General features: G+C 36.1%; 1 long non-coding RNA gene across 12 annotated transcripts in view; it reads left to right on the top strand.

Moving 5' to 3' along the window:
- LOC112678999 (uncharacterized) overlaps positions 1-23,823 on the top strand; it is a 313,548-nt gene that overhangs the window by 143,730 nt on the left and 145,995 nt on the right. For 9 of the 12 annotated variants that reach the window (XR_007407999.1, XR_007407997.1, XR_007407998.1 and 6 more), the window contains 2 exons: positions 11,042-11,118; positions 12,595-12,812. This is a non-coding gene — a long non-coding RNA (uncharacterized LOC112678999). Of the gene's footprint in view, positions 1-11,041; positions 11,119-12,594; positions 12,813-15,201; positions 15,270-17,626; positions 17,723-18,398; positions 18,741-23,823 lie in introns of those variants that run through there. The other 3 variants (XR_007408001.1, XR_007408002.1, XR_007408003.1) reach the window with 3 other exon arrangements.

Here is a 23,823-nt window from a genome sequence, read left to right as displayed (position 1 = left end):
GAGCCTGCTTCTCCCTCTGCCTGTGTCTCTGCCTCTCTCTCTCTCTCTCTCTCATAAATAAATAAAAAAATTTATAAAAAAAAAAAAAAAAGAAATGCTAGCTGATGATGAGGGGGAATCTAGAGTATATGGTAGAGGAGGGAGATGGTAAGCATTAATTAGCCCTACGATCAGTTGTAGCCCTACGATCAGTTGTAGTACCATGGGCTTTATTCATGCCACCAACCTTTTTTCTTATAAGACTGAACCAGTAAAAGAGACCCATCATAACCGCCAATCTAGCTAGTCCTAGTCAATTATTTATGAAGGAGCAAATATGACCAGTACAAGGAATATACTATAGTGGATACTGTTCTGTAGGGCCTGAATCTTCCTATAGAACTGAGGTATTTATTCCTACAGCTTTTTAGAACTACTACCAGCCAACATATCTCAGGTCTTGGTCTTTATAAATTGCCTTGGGCTTCCTACCCCCAAATCACATCCCCTTCTAATGCGCAGCTTGCATTCAATAATTGGTCAAGGTTTGGCACCCTCACCACAGTGCAAAACACTCTGAAAGGCCCGTTGGGAAATCATATGCATCCTAATCTTCCTTATCCAATACTTCTTCTTACCCTTCCTTTCCCTTGTTTCCCTTCCTTTCCCCAAGTGTTGATCCCAAGAGTTCTCCCTAATAAATTTCCTGCCTAGTAATCTCCAATCTCAAAATTTTATTTATAGGAAATCTCACCTGCAGCAGGGAGATATAAATGTCAACCGAGCCCCCAAAATAATTTGATTCAAATCTGACAAAGAAATGACAAGAGTTCCCTCCTGACTGCCAGGGGCCTCCTCTCTTGAATCTGCTGGTCTGCTTCTAATGTAGTGCTCCCTGGTGGACTACCAATTAACAGTGCTGCACCTGCAGTGCTAGTGATGATTTAATGAGCACCATCTTTGTTCATATGTAGAACTGTCAAAATGAAGAGCTCTTCTGGAGGCTGGCTGGCTTGATTACAGCTCCATTGATGTTCTTGTATAAACTGCATCAAGGCTTAAAAGTACTTCCATATCGGGAAACTGGATAAGGCATACGTAGGACCTCTCCATACTGCTTTTTTTCACAACAGCAAAGTCAATTTATAATTATCTTGAAATAAAATATTTAAATAAAAAAAGTCCCTAAAATAGGATTTCCAGCTCTCCTCCCCATCTCCCAACAAATAATGTACTTCTTTTCCTGGGAAGCGTTCTTCTGTGTTAAATAGCTATCCACCCATGATCCACCATGACTAGATTCAGACTGAAGACTCTGGGACCTTTTCCATGGCTTTGATTGTCAATCAGTTTTCCCTTGAGGAGAGGCAGGGGCCTCTTCTGCAAGAGACTTAACTGTACATAAATCAATTGCTTTCCAATCATGCTTCAAGAACCTCCATTTTATGCCCACAAGGTATTAGAGGATATTACGCCCTTAAACTGAGAAGCTCTGAAAGAGCTCATATTCACTCATTTTTATTATTTGCTCATATGGATCAGTTTATATGAATGAGACCTACTTTGAAAACACGCTGCTTTTGAGGGCTGTGCTAATGGTATCCTATAGAGTTCGCTTAGATCTCTCTTGAGGCTGTGTTTTAAAAATGGAAAAGATAATGCTAAATGAAACTGAAAATGGAGGAAAAACAAACTTTTGAAGAGTATACTCACAATCTAATAAATTAGGCTGCAAAATACAAAGCAGTAAAGAATCCTTATAGGCACACATCAGGTTAGCCACCCAATTCTTAAAGTCTGTTTCCTGACAGGAAACAAGTGGGGTCCACAGTGCATCAAGCATACTCTAAGCACCATGTAATTCAGTGCAGATGTGCAGCGTTGTAGGTCCCTGAGTACATGGAGGGCTTTGAAACAGACTGGTAGCACTGCCCACCACCTCAGAAGAGTGTTTCCTTTGAAGAACTGCTCTGTTTGCCTCAAGGTATTTAACACTCCTTTCAAGCTCAATACTTGAGGTTTATTGTTTGCATTTAAAATCTCATTAAACCACTGGAGCTATGGTTGCTAGGAAACTGATATTATTTGGAAGCTTGCTTTACCTTCTCCCTTGTAGTCACACCCTTAATTAGGAAGAGCCATCAGAATGGGAAGTTATAACTCACATATTTCCCACTTTGAAAGGTCACAGAGACTAAGGACCACTCTTCCTGTATTTTCCACTTCTCTGTATTCAAAAACCGTTTGTTTAATACATTCCTTTGTGGTCTTGATTAGATTGTCTTCATTAAAGAGACCTCCTCCTCCGCCATTGCACTTACATTTCCTAAATCTCCCCAAAGCAGTTTTCTATTATGAACAAAGCAGATCTCACCCCCTCCCCACACTTCCCCACACCAGTCAGGGGAAATTGTTCATTTATGAGAAAATAAAGGGTTAACATTTACTGTTAGCATTTTGCATACCAGACACCTTTAAAGGAGAGCTTATCAGTTAAATAAATCACAGTGGTATCCTTTTTGCTGCTTTTTTCACATTGATGTAATTTTGAGTTCACTGGACACAAATTTCCAGTCTGAGGATCTTAGGACAGTTTTTTTTGTTGCTTTTTCTTCTTTTTAACCTCCCCTCTAAAATAATGTTATTTTCTCAAGTTGTTGGGCTGTGACGCTACCAATTTCCTGAAATGGTGGGAACATGATCTTCCAATTCAATATTCTTAAAAGGTTGGGCAGAGCTTAATAGCCTGAGAAAATAATATCAGCAAATTACGCATGCTGTCATCTATACCAGTCACGCAGATTGCAGAACCTCAGATTAGCATTTACCCAAGGCGTAGAAGGAAGAGATTATAAAGACATTTAATATATTTCACATCTCCTTATTATTAACTTCTGAGTTTTCAATAAAAGATAGGTGGGAATGTGTTCCAAGGCCACACCTGTACACGGCATATGACAAGAAAGCTGGGCAGTTTGCTAGTGTTTCAGGGAATCAGAGAATAGTTCATTTATCCAACAAGTATTTGCTGGCACCTAACAGGAGCTTTGCTAGTGGCCAAGGGTAAAGTGAAAAAAGCAATTATTCTTCCTTGGCTAAAGGAACTGTCTCTAGTTAAAGGGAGGAAAAAAAGACATGTATACAAGAAGCATATAAAAACCTATGAAAAAAAAAACCTATGAATATATTTATTGAGGGCAAGGACTAATTATTTACATCCCCAAGCTAAATAGGAGGCTGTGCAAATATCTTGCTTATCCTGGACTACCATATATTGTATAATCACAACCTAATATAATTATTTGGGCACATAAAAAATGAAAACTATCTTAACAACCATTTATCTCCCTCAAATATTCGCTTTAAGAGCTTATATGACTCTTCCTATGTAATCAACATCGCTCAAAATATTTCTAACCGTTCTTTGTAAACTGCCTTCAAAGTCTGTCACTCACTTTTTGGATATTCTTTTTTTTTTTTTTTTTTTTTTTTTTTTTAAAGAAATGCTCATTTTATTTTTTTTATTTTTTAATTTTTATTTACTCATGATAGAGAGAGAGAGAGAGAGGCAGAGACACAGGCAGAGGGACAAGCAGGCCCCATGCACCGGGAGCCCGACGTGGGATTTGATCCCGGGTCTCCAGGATCGCGCCCTGAGCCAAAGGCAGGCGCCAAACCGCTGCGCCACCCAGGGATCCCTGGATATTCTTTATCATGGCATATTTGCAGAATCTGAAGTTGGATTTGGGTGTTGGAAACCACTGAATGTCATTTAAAGACAAGTCTGGTGTATGTAATGACTGATCTTTCAGTATGGCTTTGATTATAAAATTAATATGATTCTAAAGTAATGAGATGCTAAAGAGTTTTCTATTACCAAAAGAGCAATCCTTTCTACAAAAAAAGAATAAAAATATTTTGTCAATTGATAGCATGGTTTAAATAAATACATGTCCTCTAAGAAATCAGCACTTTCACGCAAGTTTTAACTGTGCTTTTGCTGACCAACTATATTTCATTTCCTTATAGACTCACTAATTTAAAAATGATAGTATTTTTCACATTATTTTGGCTGTTAGGAAACTCAGAGTCAAATTAATGACCTATGTTTAAAGAAATTAAATATGCATTTTTGGGTAACCTTTGCCCCAATGTCATCTCCCATTTTCGTTATTTTTCCCCTTTGCTCATTCTTGTTATCTGTTTCTATGGTAGTGAAGTATATAAGTTTCAGAAATCATTTCAAATCTCCTTGAAAAAAATTGGGTATAAATATCTATATTCTTCTTCATTTCGATGTTTTTTCTTTAGAGATACATTTCATAATCATTTATAGATTGTTATACATGTTTCTTTAAAGCAAATAATGTAGGAAAGTAAGCATAATTAGGAGATTGTTCAGGGAAAGATTAGTGGAAAGGTAAAAGAGGTTATGTATTCCATCAAGTCTAGCTTAATAGTAAATGACTGTAATGCCTTTGGGTTTTATAACAAATTTGCTAAAAATCTAGCATAATATTAAATAATAACAACAAATTGGTTTGCTAGATTAATAGTGAACAAGCTACATATATTTCCTAATTTCCAGACCATGGGTGTGTCCTGGAAGTTATATGTGATATTTCATATATTTATGAGTAAAATGTGATTCAAAAGATGTTTTCAAAATAAGAAAAAAAGTATATATATATATATATATATATATACATATAAATATTGATATATACACATGCAAACATGTTTTTGTTTTGTTTTGTCTTTTGTTTTTCTTTTTAGAGTGGAAGAGAGAAAGAGGAGAGGAAAAGGGACAGAAGAAGAGAGAGAATCTTAAGCAGGCTCCACACTCTGCACAGAGCCCAATGTGAAGCCTGACATGGGGCTCTACCTCACAACCCTGAGATCATGACCTGAGCCAAACTCAAGAGTCAGATGCTTAATAGACTGAGTCACCCAGGCACCCGTGCATACATGTTTAATTAAGAATGCAAACTATCAATGGATTTGGCACAAAGAAATGGGGCTTAGTCTCCTTGAACTTCTATGAATTATTGGAGCTGTTATACCTGAATTAGTGAAATGCCTCATTGTTTATGGCAATATATGATGATAATAAAGTATTTATAGATATCTTTGAGATCCAGAAAATAGCTCCAAATTCAAATAGATATTTAAGACCCATCTCCATCACACTTAAGAAGATAATGTTAGATGTTGGTGGTATTAAACATTTGAATCCTCACAACATGTTAAGTTTGTGCAAAACATTTTCATTAATTCACACAGCTACCCTAGGATCTTGGGTATTAAGATAGCTCATTACACATGATGGCAAGAAGATAAATTCTCCCTTAATTTCTCTATTCCCTATAGTAGTTAATAGCATGGACTTTGCAGCCAGATAGATCAGCATTCATTATTTAACAAGTTATATAATTTCTTTGTTCAATTTCTTTACCATAAAATAGAGATAATTATACTTGTATCATAGACTTGTTTTGAAAATTATACATATGTAAATTACTTAGCTCAGTAGGTTATCAATAAGTATTAACTAATAATAATAGTAGTTTTAGTAGTAGTAATAAAAGTAGTAGCAATTATAGTAATTATTCAAGAAGCAGTTGAGGATTACATATTACATATTAAAATGCAAATATTAAACAATATATCTCATGTGAAAATGTCATTAATCTTGGGGTTCTGTAAAACATATTTAATAGTTTGCCTTATAGGTTAAGAGCATGAGGCACATGTGAACAGGGAAATGAAATGGAAAGGCAGCAGAAATAAGGTTTTAGTACTTTTGATGATGTTAACTCCATACCACTTCCAAGCTAGTAAAAATTGCTTGAGATCACCCCAAACATCTCTTCTTGACCGTATCTCCGTATCTTCTTCCCTGATCTCCTTCGAAGCTAAGTTTGAGTATGGTCAGGGAAAAGGGGGTTTGAGGAAAAGAAAGGTGGGTCATGTGGACGTGGAGTGCTCACCTATACATCTTTTACACTTCTTTCTGGGAAAACAGGAAGAGTAAACTAGCTGTCCTTGCATGTAATCCAGTTCACGTGGCGGATTTCTGCTAAGGGCCGTTAGCAGAAGGGGTCTATGTAACTAACAGCCCATAGCATTGAATTGCAAGGGTGAAACCTCTAACACTTCCTTCCTTGTTTGGTGATCAAGGAAGCTAAGTATTCCAGATGGAGCAGCTAGGGCTGGTGGACGCATTTACTTCAAGTAGACTTGTTATTTTGGAGATTTTCCTGTGAAGAAGAAATTAGTCTTTGTTGTATTAAGCCATAAGATGTTTTCTCACCTAGCATATCCTGATTAAATATAGGTGTGTAGAAATTATTTCAAATTTCTCTGTCTCTCTCTCTCTCTCTCTCTTGACTATTATTCTTAGTGTTTCCTGTGGGGAGAGAAAAAAAAAAGGAAGCTTAAAGGAAATACCTAATTGTTATAAAAGGAGCTCAGTTTTCTACTTTACAAAGTTAAAGGGAGATAATTAGGAAAAATAAATTTTATTGAAAACATGTAGGCTGGTTTACCCTATGTTCTTCCCCTTCCACATAAATTATGGTTCTCCATAAGGCACTCTTTTATATTAGTAAATATAGGCTTTTATCTGTTAGAGACAATCTGGAGTTCTTCTATTAGACAATGCCCATTTGACATAGATTTTTTTCAACTAGCAGGAGAAATCCTGAAGGACTTAAAAACAAAACAAAACAAAACAAACAAACAAACAAAACAAAACAAAACAAAACAAAACAAAAAACCAAGGAGGCCTTCCACATACTGCAAATTGGGAAAGGCAAGTAAAAGAGGAGGAGGATAGGATTACAGCCCTTCCCTACATTTGAAAGGAGAGGTGACCTGGCTCATAGTTCAAAAATCTTTTGTGTGTTGTACAGCCTATCTGTTCAGGGTTCCCATCTCTTTTTGTTCTATATCTAAAAAGTCTGAAACGATTAAATCCCTCAGGGAATCTGAAAAATATCTGGTGTGATATATTTAGAAACAACCTAGACTATCCAAAGCCTACTAGTGATAAAAATTCATAAAATTCTTGGAAATTTAGAAAGAACAGTATAAGGTGGAAGAATTTAGGATACAGTGAATTCAGAATCTGATACATGACCAGCATGCAACATTGCACATTGGATCATTTTATTGGAATGGCAGTTTGGTCAGTGTGCAAAGATTTCACCAATGTCAGGAAAACATTTTTGCCCCCTTAGCTACCACTTCACTGCAACTAGAATAAGGCAAGAAATTGGGCTCTTAGCCCACTCAATCTTAGCTAATAGATTCAGCAAAAAAAGTAAACAGGATGTGCATAATTCTCAAGAGTTACTTCCTGGAGATTTACTTTCATGTTTTATCTTTAAGAAGAGGATGGACATTTTCTTTTCTTTTCTTTTCTTTTTTTTTTTTTTTTGACATTTTCTTTTAAAATGTGAGCTAATCTGAAAAATTTCCACCACATGATTTCATGTGTAACTGGCATAGACCAATCCAATGAAGAATATGCCCTCCAGACCAATGCCTAAAGGTCCAGGAACTCACAATAGTCTTGGGCATAAGCCCCAACCTTCTTAAACCTCCCAGACCCTTCTATGACCATGGACCCCCTGACAATATCTGCATTCTATTTGAGTTCTGGATCATATCAGTCAGAAGGGTAATCTCATAGAAAAAAAAAGACATTAAATCCTTCTACTTCTAAATGTGGCAGAGAAGACTGCCTAATTGGCAGAATGTAGTAGAAGACCGGTATGCATGACAAAGAGCTATTTATAGTAATAGAGCAACAGATCTGTGTGTGTGTGTGTGTGTGTGTGTGTGTGCACGTGTCTTCTCTGTAATCCTGAGTTGGTGTTTATCCCTGAGATTGTTCGTGTTCCCAAGAACACAGTGCAAGAATGAAGGATGTCTAAATTAAGACATACAAAAACAAAATGTGATGAAAGTAATTACCTTTAATGGTGGAAAAAATGTTTAATGTCCATCTCATTTTTCACACAGCTGGGCCAGTTGGTATTCTGAGGGGAAATGATGCTGAAGGTGTAGATATCTGAGGGAACAGATAAACAAAATCATACCAGTGTGGCACAGGGAGGGGATGCAGAAGTAGGAATGATCAAGATTGTTGCTGTTTACTCTGACCATCTTTCGTACCATCTCCAAGTATTGTTTTCAGAAGTTTCTTGTTCTCTTTTGCTATAGTGAGTTTGGAAAGACCTAGTTAGGAAAAAGCCTTGGAGATTCTTAAAAGAGAAGCTTTCACAAAAGTAGCCTCTGGGATTGAGCCCAGTAGTCCTGCCATGTATTACATCTTTCTGTCAAGAATATCTTTCCTTTATTCATTGGAGCCTGTAGTAAGCTTGGCTGGCAAATCTGGGGCAGGTCTGAGCAGATTCTAAGGAAGGAGAGTGGCACATCCTTCATTGTTCCTATTCGTATTAAGAGAGAAATGTATCTGAGAGTCACTTTTTCTTTACCCCCTTCCCTCATCAGTGAAAAAGCTTTGATAATGTGGAACCTGGCCTGATTCCTTTGGCACTGTGGCTGTCCTTACCCTCCCAATCCCATTTTTTCCAGTCCCTGTGAACATATCCTTGTTTAAAATAAGGTTTCCTGATTTTTTCAGGAAACTTTTATGCAATTCTTAGTATGGGATGGTGGCAGCTTGCTCTCACTACTTGTTGAGATAACTTGCCACCACCTTCCTGATCATAGTGCCAGGAGTCATGGATGGGAAGCCAGTCCTCTCCCCACTTCATGAGGTATCTTGACACAATCTGTTTTAAACTCCAGACTCACTGAAGCCTAGAGTCCTGGTGCCTACTAAAATGAATTAACTGAAGATAAATCTAACAAAAGAACAATCTAACCAGTTGTTCTTTATTTCTCCTGATCAAGCCAGCTGACCTCAACCCAGGGTATAGATACTTCCCAGTGCTTGATTTTCTCTCAAAATGGCCATATTTTAGGGGAATGGATAAGAGCACACTTATTTTGATGAGCACTAAGAAATGTGTAGAATTGTTGAATAATTATTGTGTATGCCTGAAACTAATGTAACATTGTATGTTAGTTATACTTCCATAATTTAAAAAACTAGTCATAGATCTGATAGGCAGCCAATTAGACAATAAAAGTGTCTCAGCAGTGTCAGACCTTACGACAATCCTTAAAATTTCTTGTATGTCTACTTATTTTTTTAAATCCTAGTGTCACTGCTAGTTTCTTATCTACAAAATACGCTCAGAACACTTTATCAGGTGTTAAAAACATATATTTGAAATGAATTATTGATGGATTTTCAAGTTGGTGCTCTTGTGTTCCTAGCAAATGATGGGTATCTGTGGATTATAGCTTAGGGGTACAGCCCAAGACTGGGGAACAGACATACAAAAATGGAACGCATGATCTTACCATTAGGACTACAAGATCCCAGCTAACAAGATAATATCTTGACAAAAAAAACGTCTACTTTTTGCTGGTATTGCTGTCAAATGCACCCAAAGTGTTTTCATCCCTGAGACGTTATGAGACTTCGTCAACAAAACCTCCTAAGGTTTCCAAACCCTAGTTTAAGTAAAACCCCTGCCATGAAGTCATATGTTCACAGAAACTGGTATAATCACAGGAGGTCAAAGTGTTCTATTTTGCAGCTGAATTCCAAAATGAGCTGGATAATTTTATGACCAGCAATAAAACTAGTAGTTATGAGAGCTAAAATAAAAAAGCTAATCAGATCTCATGTTTCAGGACATAAACTTGTCACCATGAACATTAACAAGATTCTCCCCCCCTTAAATGGCAATGCAATATGTTATGGAGGATTTTCACTTTTTAGTCATCTATGCCATATGTTTGTTCCTGGGAAAATTCAATTCAACATGCATTTATTAGGTACCTACTGTGAACAAAGCGCCATCCTAGGCAAGATTTCCACAGGGTTGAGAGACTTGCAAAATAGAGTTAGGTATAATCTAGTTGCAGAGGGAGATGTGTGCAACCAAAGCCTACTGCAGTGACTTCAGGGCGTCAAGAGTCATAGGATTCCCAAGAGTTTACATTGTAAATGTCACAAGTATTCTTTGGGGCAACTGTAAGGGGATACTATGACCAGGAGTTCGTTCTCTTCAAATATCAAAATCCTTACCCAAGTCTGAGATGAAGGGTGTCCACCCAAACCTTCAAGGGTTCCCTGTTACAACTCTAATGTCAGGGACTGTCTAAGGGACAAGACTGGAGAGTGGAAGAATGTTAGAAAAAAAAACGAATTTGCTTTAGCCTGGTATGATTTTCTTGTCTAAGGAGTTCTGCATTTAAAAAAAAAAAGCAGATCTCTCTTCAGGAGATTTTTAAAAATCCATAATTTCCTAAATGCAAATCCATCTCTTTGGAAAAGCTCTGTCATATTTGGAAGACAATTTGCTTTCTCCTATGGCAGAAAGAGCCATAATTCTAAATGGCATTCTATCCACAATGCTAGAGAGTGGAAAGGAAAAGTGATGCCAGGAAGCTTAGGGTACTTGGCAGGAGAGGAGAAATAAAGCATAAACAAGGTCAAATCTAGATGCCAAGGGAAACTCTGATAGTGAGAAATCCCATCGCAAATGTCTGGAATCTAGTTACCTCTGCTACTTCCAGGGAGACAGGAAATTGTGGGCAATTCTATTTTCACAGAGCAGCAAAGCAGCTAACAGGGAAAAAGTTTTCTAGACTTGAATGGGAAGTAGGGATTCTGAAAGAGTAGGCTGAGCCTTCCACAAAAGCTACAATAGCCTAAGCTTCAGTTATAAACAGAAAACTGTCATAGGAAACAGAATAAAATAGGCACTATATGATTGAGGGGCAAAGAATGGACAGTGGAATTTCAGAAAAATAAGCTACTAATTATGAAGGTGCTATGGAAATCTTGAGAGAAGACATTTAAAGGTAAGCAGAATTTCAAGTGATGGACGAGGCATTATGGTGTGAGGCATTCCAGTATAAGGAGATAGTGCAAACAACAAAAGAAAATAGATTAACTGTTCCTATTTTTCAGCAAAGGACTAATACTACAGTGAAATTGTACTATCGCGCTCTTTGTTGGAGAAGATGAGACTGGAAACTTAATCTCAGGTGTGTAATTTCTTCAGGAGACAACAGGGAATCTATAAACAGAGGATGGCCATGGGCTGGCGTACTGTTAAAGACATAAATCTGTAAGCCAGCATTGTGAAGGGTGACACTGAGCGTCAAGAGACAAGAAACATTATTCCCCTTGTCTGGGAAAGTATTCCTTCTTCCTTTGCTTAATTAGAGAAGGGACTTAACCACTAGGTTTTGGCTTTGGCATTCACTTATTCCAGGAAGACTTCATGATCCTCAAGTCTGGATTAGGACTAAACTGTAAATATTGATTTATATGTCAGTATCTGCCTTAGACTATCAACTCCATTAAAATAGACACCTTGTCTGCCTTATCCTTCCTTTACCATTTTCCTTTTTTGTGCCTTGTCCCTTGTAGATACTTAATTCATATTTATTGGATAAGTAAATGAAAAAAAAATGTGTGACTACTTTGAATAAATCAGTTGGCAGACAAGGGCATCAAAATAGTGACCAAAGAAGTGAAAATCATGGGAAACATATGGAAAATACTATCCAAATGATTGGGAACCCATGGGATGTGAAAAGGGAACTATGAGTTGAAAGCGTCTCTATGTGTCCAGCCCAGATGTGAGGCTACATCTGGTACAGTGATGCAGTCAGAGTTCTAGTTCCTCTCACATAGAATCTCTTTCTTGTACAAAACCTTCAGTTGAGGTGTTTGGAGATCTCTTATTAATTTTAGAAATGTGTTCATGGTTTCCCCCTATATGTACCCTAAAGGTTGATTCCTGGGATGGGAAGATGTAAGATCTTGATGCCAACTAAATAGGGTCTGATACTCCTCTTGGGAGTGATTCCTTATCATAACCATCATTCTGATGGGAAAAAGAAGCCAGAAGTTGGGATGTTTAGTTGTTCTTTAGGCATCTGCCACCCAGAAAATTATCACTGTAACCCTTCTCCATATTCAAACAATATATCTGAGAAAGGTGAAAATTTTTGTTGAATAATTTCCTAGAATAAAATGGTTCAAGTCTATGAATGTCTGTAATGTTGGCACAGTAGTGAGAGAATAATCCACATAGATTCTTATTGTATAACACACAAGAGTGGCTACACTGTACTTGGTTCCATGGAGTTAGTTATGGTGCCTGGGCTGGAAGTTACATCTTCCATATAAAGGTAACCGTTTTGAAGCAGGTGATTTAAATGGATTATTATATAACGTAATATGTTTCGATACGTATATTGTAATCAAAATTCATTGTTTTAAGAAAGAAGAAAAATAAACTTCAAAATCTTCTTTGAAAAAGAAAGTTAATTTTCATTGAAAAAACATCTGCTTAATTTGGTAGCCAAATATCAGAATGAAAAAAAGAAAATTCTCAAAGCTGTGATTCGAAACCTGAAATAATTAAATTCTTAATTTAGAATGGAATTATTATAACTGGTCATATTTTTCTGCACATTAATCTAAAAGAATTTTGTATTTGGATTATTTAGCCATTGAATATGCACCTGCTTCTCAGATTGGCAAGGCAACAATTTACTGTGAAGAATCAGTTGTTTTGAATGGCTAATTGGTTACAGGTGCAATGAATTAGCCATCTGCCTTAGAGACTGACTCAACTAAGGGAAGGAAAATCCTTTTCTGTCACTTTGGGAGCACATCAGTGAGCTGTGATTCTAACTTGGAATTTGTGGATTCTATGTGGGATGAGGTAAGTGGGAGGAAAAGAAAACAAAGTTAGTGGTTAAGCAGAAGACTATTATAGAGTCATAAGTGAGACTAGTTTATTAACTTTTTTTTTTTAAAGATAAGGTTGCCTCTTTTGTTAATTTTTTTTAACTTTTATTTATTTATGATAGTCACACAGAGAGAGAGAGAGAGAGAGGCAGAGACACAGGCAGAGGGAGAAGCAGGCTCCATGCACCGGGAGCCTGATGTGGGATTCGATCCCGGGTCTCCAGGATCGCGCCCTGGGCCAAAGGCAGGCGCCAAACCGCTGCGCCACCCAGGGATCCCCAGTTTATTAACTTTTTAATCAAGAATCTAATTCTCTTTTGAAATAAACCTCCAATCATCTCAAAATATAAAATAATTGAAATATATCCAAAAGAGAGAATGGTAACCCCATAGGTGGATTCACACCAGTGCAATTGATGTGATCTTGGTTTTGGTTTTTATTTTCTATTGTTCTCTTGTCATTCAAATTTAACTTTTGACATATTCTGAAAGTGTATGATAATAATTTATTGAAATGTCACAGTACTTGAAGTCTTTTATTTAATCAGGTGACTTTCTGATTTCTCAGCTAAGGTGAGACGTAACATTTTAAATGGACAACAACAACAACAAAGGATGTCACAATCTTCTGGCTCCTATGTCTAACCTTTAATAACCTTAAATAATCAAGAGTTTCATTTGGTTTATCATGTTTCCTCAATTAGCTGTTAAAGACTCCCAGAGTCCTGTAATTTGTTCTGAGTAGGGATTTTTCTAAAAAGCTCCTCTTTTGCCCACCCATATTTATCTTGGGGAATTGATAAAATGGAAATTAGCTTTTCCTCACAAAATGATGTGGAATCCTTCTGGGTGCATGCACCCAGAAGCACAATTTTCCTTCTAGTTAGACTTCTAATATATTCTAATATTTGATTGACTTGGTCAAACAAATTAATAGTTTTGCCATCTTTAATTATTTTCAGCAAAACAAAATCATTTCTCCTTACGTGTTTTCCCTTATTAAACAATATGACTTTTTGCCGTCACTGGGAAGAACAACCAAAGTAACCTAGCAGGGAGGACTCTTCTACATCATTTTAGATACTAAGAATATGTGAGAATAAATGGGAATTTTAGGCATGATTTTTTGTTTTCCCAAAGTGTCTCATTTCTTTCATAATACAAACTGAATATTTGGGGAGAATACTATTGCACGATTCCAATTAAGATTTAGGATTAGGTTGTTTTAAAAAATATTTCCCATCAGAAATTGAGTAAATGAAGTACAATATTTTTCCAGTTTTCCTTACCTGGTCAATATGTCATGAGATTTTTTTTTTCAATAGAATGCCATTTTAATTTCCTTTATTTTAAAATAGTTTTTAAAGATTTTATTTATTTGGGAAAGAGAGAGTGCATGCACGTTGAGGGGGTGGGTAGAAAGGGAGAAACAAGCAGACTCCCCACTGGGTGGGGGCTCCAAGTGGGCCCTAGTATCATGACCTGAGCTGAAAGCAGACACTTAACTGACTGAACCAGCCACGCGCCCCTTAATTCCCTTTATTCATTTAGAAAAATAAATTCCTGAATTGTACATTCTCTTTGAGTATACATACAGTTTTATTGCAATGAAATCTTTGTACAGCAATGAATTATTTCTGACAAAAGTTCACCCCTTTCAAATACTATTCAATAAAGTGACTTTGCATCTGATCAAAATATGTAGTCCAGGATTTCTTAAGACCATTGTAAACAGACATGGTTTATGTAAATCTACAGATTGCTCTAAAAATAATGTGTCATTAATTAGCTCTATAAAAGTAATACTTTTCTCACTTTCATATAAACATTTTCTTTTCTCTTCCCATTAAATGTAAAAGTTACCAAATAGTTATCAAATGCTCTCAAATAACATTTTTTTTCTATTTGTTTCTGAATGCATACAAATGTTCACGTTGATTTTCTCCTCTAACAAAGTAATATACCTTGTGGTATATCTCTGCTCTATTCCCTCCCTTTATTCCCTGTTAGCGATGTCCTTCTCCATTGCAAATCAGTGTCAAAGAAAATCCTTGTGTCACAGAAGCTATGTTTATGGAGGTTACTAATGATAGAATTGAGAATTACATATGTAGCTCATCTAAAATAATCTGTGTTACCATTGGAGCTGGAGGTCACTTTAGAAATCCTCTTTCAGACTACTGGTTTTTCAAACATTTTATAGCCACAGGACTCCTTCAAATGCAAATGTAAAATGCAGTAGAAAAATGCAGCACTATTCCAGTTGATGCTCACATCCATTTTTTGTTACTTTCTTCTTGTTTCTGCAATCCTTAATGTTCTGAGTTAAAGAGTCCTTTTGAACCATGTTTTTTTCCTGCCAGAAGACTAAGGCATAGAGGAATCATTTGGTTCTAAAGGCAAGCAGTAGTTAAGAAAACCAGAAGGAAAAGTAAGTTCTCTTGAATTCTAGTTTTTCTTTACTATTAAAATATGAATTTTATTTTATTTTTTTTAAATATGAATTTTAATATTTGAATTATCCATAGAGTTTCTTTTTATTGGTTAAAATGCTCTGGATCACTTAATTCCTTCATTTGACCTAACTCATGCATATGAAGATACTATGCCAACCCCTTTCTAGATCCCCACTACTCTGAGCTCATGATAACCTTAAATCCCAGTACCTAGGACTTTCAATCTCTTAGACAGTTGATTATGCCACATGCTTAGCACGGGGCCAATAGATGCCTCTGGGCTATTGATGATTTCATTAAATCTTTACCAATCTATTTATTTACACAATTTCAACTGGAAAAAAATGCACTGAAATGAAACATCTCATTTCCAGTACTGGCCTAAGGCAAAAAGAGACAATGATACATATCCCCAATTTAGACTAGATGAAACTAGCTACATTTCAAATAGAGAATTCACATTGTGAGTTTAAAACCAAGTTAACCTGAAAGGAGACATTTTCTCCCTGTATATCTGTGCACAGCTTCAGTTGATGGCACTATGAACTATGTATCTGAACCAAAGGACCAAATTTTTCTAAAGAAATGTTAAAACTTGCAAATTAACTCAAATATTGCCTTAGAGTTTCCTCTCTATTGTCCTACCACAGTGGTCTCTGTGGCATTCACTGGTGGCAAACATGAAAAACTGTCTTATTGAAGTGTCTTGATTGCCATATTGATCATTTTTTTGTGCTTTTGTTCTTAAGCACAGCGGGAAAAGAAAGCAGTCAAGCAAGCTTTCACTTTGACCAAAATGAAAAAAGAAAAAAAAAAAGATTTTAGGACAGAGAAGCAATTGGTTCCAGTTAAAAATCAGTTAAGGAAAATTTTCAGTATGGAAAGATAGCTTTTGTTTTGTAATGACGATTTTGTCGATTAGTCATAAATGAACTTGAGCACATTTTCTTGATAATCATGAAGGATGATGGCTAAATGGATCAACCACACGTATTTTATAGTTTGTCCCACTGTAGTGGGTCTTTTCTCTACCTACTGGGTTCCAAGTAGTTACAAATGAAGTTGTCGATAACCAATCAACACTGGAAAGGAGAGTTTCACCAGAAATGTAATTAGATTATGTAATTAGGTTTTAGCTGATGTGTGTTTCTAGAGAAGTTCAGGAGCTATACTTAGGTTTCAGCTTACACTTGTCTTCCACTAGGGTGTGTTCTTTCCCCCTTCCCTCTCTCTTTAGTATCCTGATCAGATCTCCAAATGTCCAAATCAGCTTTCATTATTCAAAGCTCACTGTACATTTCAAATACCAGGTTGATTTCTTAGTTTTCATGTTCTCCATGTCTCATGATTTTATATAAGAAAAGCCATTTCTTATTTACTATGTACAGTGATATTAATATTTCTTTACTATGCAGTATTCTTGTAGTTAACAGCATGCTCTTTTATAACATCTCATTGGAAATATTTATACTCTGAAACATTATTTTTTAAATAGTTAAATGTAAATCATTTATACTGCAATACTTTATGGGAGAAGCATATGCTGAATTTTAATGGTGTTTTAGTTTGCAATCCCAAACTGTGAATGCATGCACACAAAACCATGAAATGACTAATGAAATGTTCCATCAAATGTAAGCTGGCTACATAAGGGTCTACATATAAAGGTCTATCTATCTTATCTATGTATCTATTAGTTTATATACATATATAATGAAAAAGTATATGCAAAATATCAATGAAAAGATTATATTTAATTATCAAGTATTAATATTCAACCTCCAAATGGTATTCATGTAGATGGTACAGAGATAACTGAAGTTTTGAGAACAATTATTCTAGTTACTAGGCAACTTCACTAAGCATCAAAATTAGAATCAACTAGGTAGCAGCTTGACTCCACCCTGGACCTCAGGGCTCTAACTCTCCAGGAATGGATAATGCCCTTCTGCATTTTAAAGGAGCTTTTCAGGTGATTCTGACACTGACATTGAGCTAGAAAGATTGAGGATTTCTTCTGACTTTAAAAATAGATGATGATGATAGATAGATAGATAGATAGATAGATAGATAGATAGATGCCTGGGTAGCTCAGTTGGTTAATCAACTGGCTCTTGATCTTAGCTGAGGTCATGATCTCAGGGCCATGAAATTAAGCCTCAAGTCAGGCTCTGTACTAAGCACAGAGCCTGCTTAAGATTCTCCTCCCTCTTTCTGTGCCACATGACCGCATAGTAAATAAATAAATAAAAATAAATAAATAAATAAATAAATAAATAAATAAATATTTTTAGAAAGTGGATATATATCCACTTTTATTTTTTTTTTCCAGCCCTTGAAGTCCTTTATTAAAACAATTCACAGCATAGTATTTGAGACAGACAGTGTTGGCCAGCCAAATCCCAGGAGGCTAAGATAAGAAATCAAGGTATGAACATCCTTCCTTGCCTTTCTGGAGAGAATTCCTTCATGAAGACAACCAGACCTGAGCAGCACCATGTTAGAGGGTGGGTGGTCCATACGCAGAAGCAGTAAGAACACTTGAAGTCAGGGTGACCCTGCAGCACTGCATTAGGCTGTGGGCTCCCAATGTCCAACATTGTAGCATACATGGTGGGAGCAGGTACACCGTCAATTGCTTTTTTGAGTTCTCCCTTCCATATAGAGCTGCATCTTTAAAATATCTGATGTCATCATTTTTAGTGGTATCTGCCAGGCGTCATGCATGCAGACGTCTTGCTCATCTGCCAGGGATCCAGGGAAAGTCCTTGATGATTTGTTTCCCTGTGCATAAAATGGATTCCTAACTGAAAGAGATGCTGTGAGCAACACGTTTTTTAATAGTAGTAAAGTTTCTAGAATAGTACTTGATATCATATGCATTAAGTAAGTTGCCAGTATTTAGTTCATCCTCCAAAGTAGAACTTTACAATTACCTTTAGAAAATTATATAGCAAAGAAAACAGCTTGGTTGGCAGGAGGTAACCTTGGCATCATACACAAGCCTGTAAAAGTCTGGAAGGTTAAGACTGCCTGGCTGCCTAGCTGTTCTGATGATTGCTCAAGGAGAAGGCTGGCATTAAGAAAAATCTGCTTTCCCTAAGGTACTTAAAGGCAAAGGCTGCATAAATCATGCTCATCCTGTGGTCCTAAAGGAGCTTAATCCAAAGAAGGTCACTTGGTGGAAAGTTGGCTCAAAAGAGTTTGGAGTATGGCTCAAAACCAGCGTGGTGAGAGAATATTTACAAAATACAAACTGAAGGCGACATTATCTGAATTTAGGAAACCAGACTTTATCCTGGAGTGGGAGTCGGGGAAGGAGGAACGGGGACTAAGTGTGAACATTTTTCAAGCCTGAAATTCGGATATAAATACCTGCCATGCTCTAGGAAGATCGAAGTCAGATTCCATTATTGCTGGTCAAGTATCAACTCTTCTTCCCCTTATGACCCCTTCCTTTTTCCTGCTGCTTTTTTCACCCCTGCGAAGCTAGCAGCAGCTCATCTAATGGAATGGAGTAGCAGAGACAGGCGGCCTGGCAGAAAAGTCAACCGTACCCCTTGTGCCACCAAAGCCTTTTGAAGGCTAATGCGGGTCAGAAATGGGAGTTCTTCATCATACAGAGAATGAAAGTCTAATGACAGAAATGTCATCTTTTTACAGTTACAATTGGAGAACTTGTTCTCTACTTCCTTTTGTAGAAAAACTCAGAAAGGCTGTCAGTATCTGCCAACACATTCTTTTTTGAATCTCACATCAGCCGGACTTACACCCACATTATTCTACACAAACTGCTCTCATCGAGGTCAGAGATGACTTCCAGACATCGATAAATCCAGTGGTCTCATCTCAGTCCTCATCTGATTTGATCCAAAGCCGGCATACGACACACCGCCTTTCTCCTTTATACACTTTCATTTGCTTTCTGGAATATTATCTCTTAAGGCTTTCTTCCTACAACAGTAGCTATTTCTTCTTAGTGTCTGTGGCTTTTCCAAATTACCTCTCAATTCTGAAGTGCTCTGGGGTTTGATCCTTGCACTCACCTTCCCAACTATATTCACTTCTTAGGAGAGTTTATCTAGTCCCAAGGCTTTGATATAATTTATAGCTGCAGTTGCCTCCTATACTATCCTAGACCACTAGTCTGAATCCCACACATACTTTATTGTATATTCAGTTTATTCACTTAGATGTGCGTTGGCTTCTCACAGCCAAAACTTAACTGTTGACCTCAGTCTGCCCACCAGACCTGTTTCTATCTTGATCTTCTTCCATCTTTGTATACAGTGACCTCAATCCTCCTGGTGCTCAGGTCAGGAAACTCTGAAGTCATTCTAGATTTGCTCTTCTGACATCCTACATCCAATTCATTAGGAAATCACTTTGGCTCTACCTGCAAATTATATCGTGAATCTGATTACTGCCCAATACACCCATCATTGACACACTCAGCTAAGTTGCCATCATTTGTCACCTGTACTATTGAAAAGCCTCTTAATGGTAGTCTCCTTGTTTCAATTCTTATCCGCTACTTCCATTTTTCAACACAGAAGCTGAGAGTGATCCTGTTAAAATAAAAGTCAGATTGCTTCGTTCCTCTACTCAGAACTGTCCAACTGTGTCCCTTTTCTTTCATAGAAAAGTCCAAGCTTTTTAACATGACATACAAGACCCTACATCATCAGGCTCTGATGCCTCTTCAGTGTCATTTTCCTCTACTCCATCAGTTACAGGATCCCCAACTTCCTGCCTGTCCAAGAGCACACAGAATTTGCTCCTCCCATAGAGAATTGTATTTTCAGTTCCCTCTGGAATGCTTTTTGCCAACACATGTATTTTCCTGGCTTATGCATTACCTCAAGTGTTTTTCAGAGGTACTTTCTCAGCCCACATATAATCAACTCCACATTCAAGTCAAACGTTATTCCCATTTCTCTACATCACTTGTTACCACCATATTATAAAGCTTTAAAAATTTGTTTATGCTTCATATTTTGTTTCTTGCTGTATCACATACACCTGGCAAATGAGAGATGTTCAAGAGATATTTAAATAAATGAAACTAAATGGAACAATCATGGGGCCCATCAGAGAGCTCATGGAGAGGAAAGGAAGGACACGGTCTCCAGAGCTAGTTTGAAAGGGCACTAAGTGAGAAGTGTGGGGGAAATAAAGCTGTTAATGCCTACATTTTTTAAATAACACTTTTAACTTAATGAATACATGTATATTATATAACTATTTATAATGAGAATATTGCACATTGGAATTAATTTGATGTTTAAAATCCACTTACTTTCACTGTTAAATAGAATACATATTACCTTTATTTTTACTAATATTTGTACCTTTATCAGTGCTTTAGATACTTCAAATGTACTAACTCAACAATTCATGGTTTTGGCTATTATTAGATTTTCTTAGATTTCATTGTAATTATTTGTTGATATATTTACTCCTTTCTTAGACTATATGGGCTGCAGAGGCAGTTACATTTTAGATTTTTTGCTTTTTTTGTTTTAAATAACCTTGACACCTAACTAAGCAGTTGACACATAACAGGAACTAAAAAAAAAATGTTTGTGAATTTTATTTTTAGTAAGTAGTTGACTGTGTTCTCTTTTAATATAAATAGTATACACTACAGGATTCTCAGAACATGTTAGCCAGGGAATTTTTATCCAAGCAAGTTGCTCTTCAAATATAAAGTCTACAAATACAGAATTTTTATTCAAAGAACACTGGGAATATTGTGTTCCCAAGCCCTTCTTGAAAAAATACTAGTGCTCCCGCAAATTAAGGATATTTTAGCAAAAGAATTGGCAATAAGCATTGGATATATTTAATTATAAATGCAAGCAAAAAAAAGTGATGATAAGGATTAAAAAAATGGAATGTAAATTTTAATTGCCCCCAGGCATAGAAATGATATAAAGAATAATAAAAATTGGGAGAAAGGGGAGCAATACTGGAAGTAGAATAAGCTCAGTGATCCTCACCTGTGAGGATGAGGGTCAAAGAATTTCATTTAAATTACTATTCAAGTAGTAAAATTTTAGAACACTTAAGAGAAAAAAGTAATCATTCAGTAAGAAAAATAATTGTTAACAATATGTAAGCGATAACAGATACAATCTAAAAGAGGGTGGCCTTGTATTAAATGTATTACAGTACAAGTGTAAAGTTGACTACTAAAACAAAAATACAAGACTACAAAAATTTCAGAACTATAAAAGAGGCAAAGAAAACATTTATACAAACCACACATGCGCATGTATATATACATGTGTAATTTATACATGTTTATATATGTATTCACATGTAAATAAATTATATAATGTTCATGTGTTATGCATTATATGTTGTTTTACATGCTACCAGTTATATGGTGTACAGTGTTACCTGAAATATGGCCATATCTCTTTTTTTAAAATAAATATAAATGGGCTTAACTATTAAAAGCAAAACATCTTTAGTGTGAGTTACAATGCTTTGCTGTAGAAAGTGATATTTCTAAAACAAATAGATTCAGAATAGTTAAATATAAAATACAGATTAGTTAAGTCAGGGAAATGCAAACTAGGGAAAATCACAGGTAGTACTCTTGCTCTCAGACAATGTAGAATCTAGACCAAAAGTACTGTAATGCAAAAGTACAAGAGACAATAATCTCATTAGATCCAGGATATAATACATAAGAACATGTAGGTACAAACACTGTTGCAAGTGTATTTCACGTAGCAAAAGTTACACATGATATGGAAGAGGGACGAAAAAAGAGTAATTTCACAGTGTAGAAACCAAAACAGGCACTGACACAGCCATGTGGAAAGCTTACCATCATCAGTGATGTCATGTTGATAGCATGTATCCTTGGTATGATGTGATAAAAAAAGCAGCTTACCTCTGTGGTTTTCTTCCCCAAGACCCACACTCCAGTCTAATCATTAGAAACATTTTATACAAACTCAAAATGAGGGAAATCCTTCAAAATACCCACTAATATTCCTTGGAACTGTCAAGATCATCAAAAACAAGGAAAGTAAGAGAAAGTGTCAGAGCCAAGAGGAGCCCAAGAAGACATGATAACTAAATATGATGTGATATCTTGGATGGGATCCTGACACTGACAAGGATATTAGGTAAAAACTAAGGCAGTCTTAAAAATATATGGACTTTAGTTAGTCAAAATATATCATTATTGGCTCATTAGCTGTAACAAATTTATTAATATATGATATAAATAATAGGAATGTATGGGAACTCTATTATTTTCACATTTTTTCAGAAATCTAAAACTGTTCAAAAAATAAGGTCTCATTAAACCATTTTTTAAAAAATAAGGTAAGTTTTGTATATTTTGTTAACTTTTGTGGGACACATAGGAATATATATATATTTGTGTTTACATAAAGATAGGCTGGGAATTTATAACAGAACCTAATAAAAGAGGTTACATGCAGGGGAAGATGGAGAAGGGAAACAAGATAGTTGCTCCCTGAGGCAGGAACAAGGCTTCTTAAAAATGTACCTTTATATATATGTTTTTTTCAAAACATGTGAAAGTCTTAATTTTAAAAATGCACATAAAAGAATAGTAATTGACACAGAAACCTCTTATTAAAATGGCCCAAATTTCAGTCCACCATATTAAGTCATGCAAATTCAGAAAATATTGATTTCCAAAATACATTCATTTTTAATTGTTTCAATTCTGTTAATATGTCTGGGCAGCAACCTGGCCCAGAGAGATAGAGTAATGAGTAATTAAGTGTATAATAAGGCACTCTATTATAACTCTAATTTTAAAATTTTGCAAAGTACTTTCACATGTGCTATCTCATTTATTTGACTTTTAGAATAAATAAAAAAGAATAAACAAAGAGATTTCCTTTCCTCCTTCCTTCCTTCCTTTTTTCTTTTCACTTCTTTTTCTTCCTCTCCTCTCCTCTCTTTTCCTTCCCTCTTCTTTCTTTTTAAAAGAAACCCAAGTCTTAGAAAAGTAAAGAGACCTTATTTGTAATGTGAAAGTGGCAGAGGAAAGTGGAGATAAAAGAATCAATTTTTTTCTAGCTCCTAATTCAATGTTTTCCACTATATTTTGGGGTCTATGTGAAAGTTACAGACCTTTAGTAACATCCTAATGGTCATAAATTCTGCAGTATATTGTTCTCTTGAGAGAGATTGCAGTAGTTACCTGTAGTCAAGAAGTAAGTTGAGTAGGATCCATGTATGCTGTGAGCAGATAACAGTAAGAGTAACAGTTTTTAAATGAGGGCGGCTAGACTTGAACCAAAAACATGCAAATGAGTAGATTGATAATGCTTACCAACCATAAGAACTATCAGGCGCCTAATAATTAAGTCTGAATATTTCCTCTGCTGATTTTCTTCAATCATGAAGGACTCCCAGATAAACTTTCAAATAAACAAATATGAAGGCGTTTCCACTACTAACTTCCCTAGAGTGCATGTGACTAGGGTGTGTCACTTCAAGGATAAGCAATTACAGAATCATATAATGCAG

This window comes from Canis lupus, chromosome 33, assembly GCF_003254725.2.
Source record: "Canis lupus dingo isolate Sandy chromosome 33, ASM325472v2, whole genome shotgun sequence".
In the NCBI taxonomy this organism is placed as follows: domain Eukaryota; kingdom Metazoa; phylum Chordata; class Mammalia; order Carnivora; family Canidae; genus Canis; species Canis lupus.
This window is presented reverse-complemented; position numbering and strand designations above follow the sequence as displayed.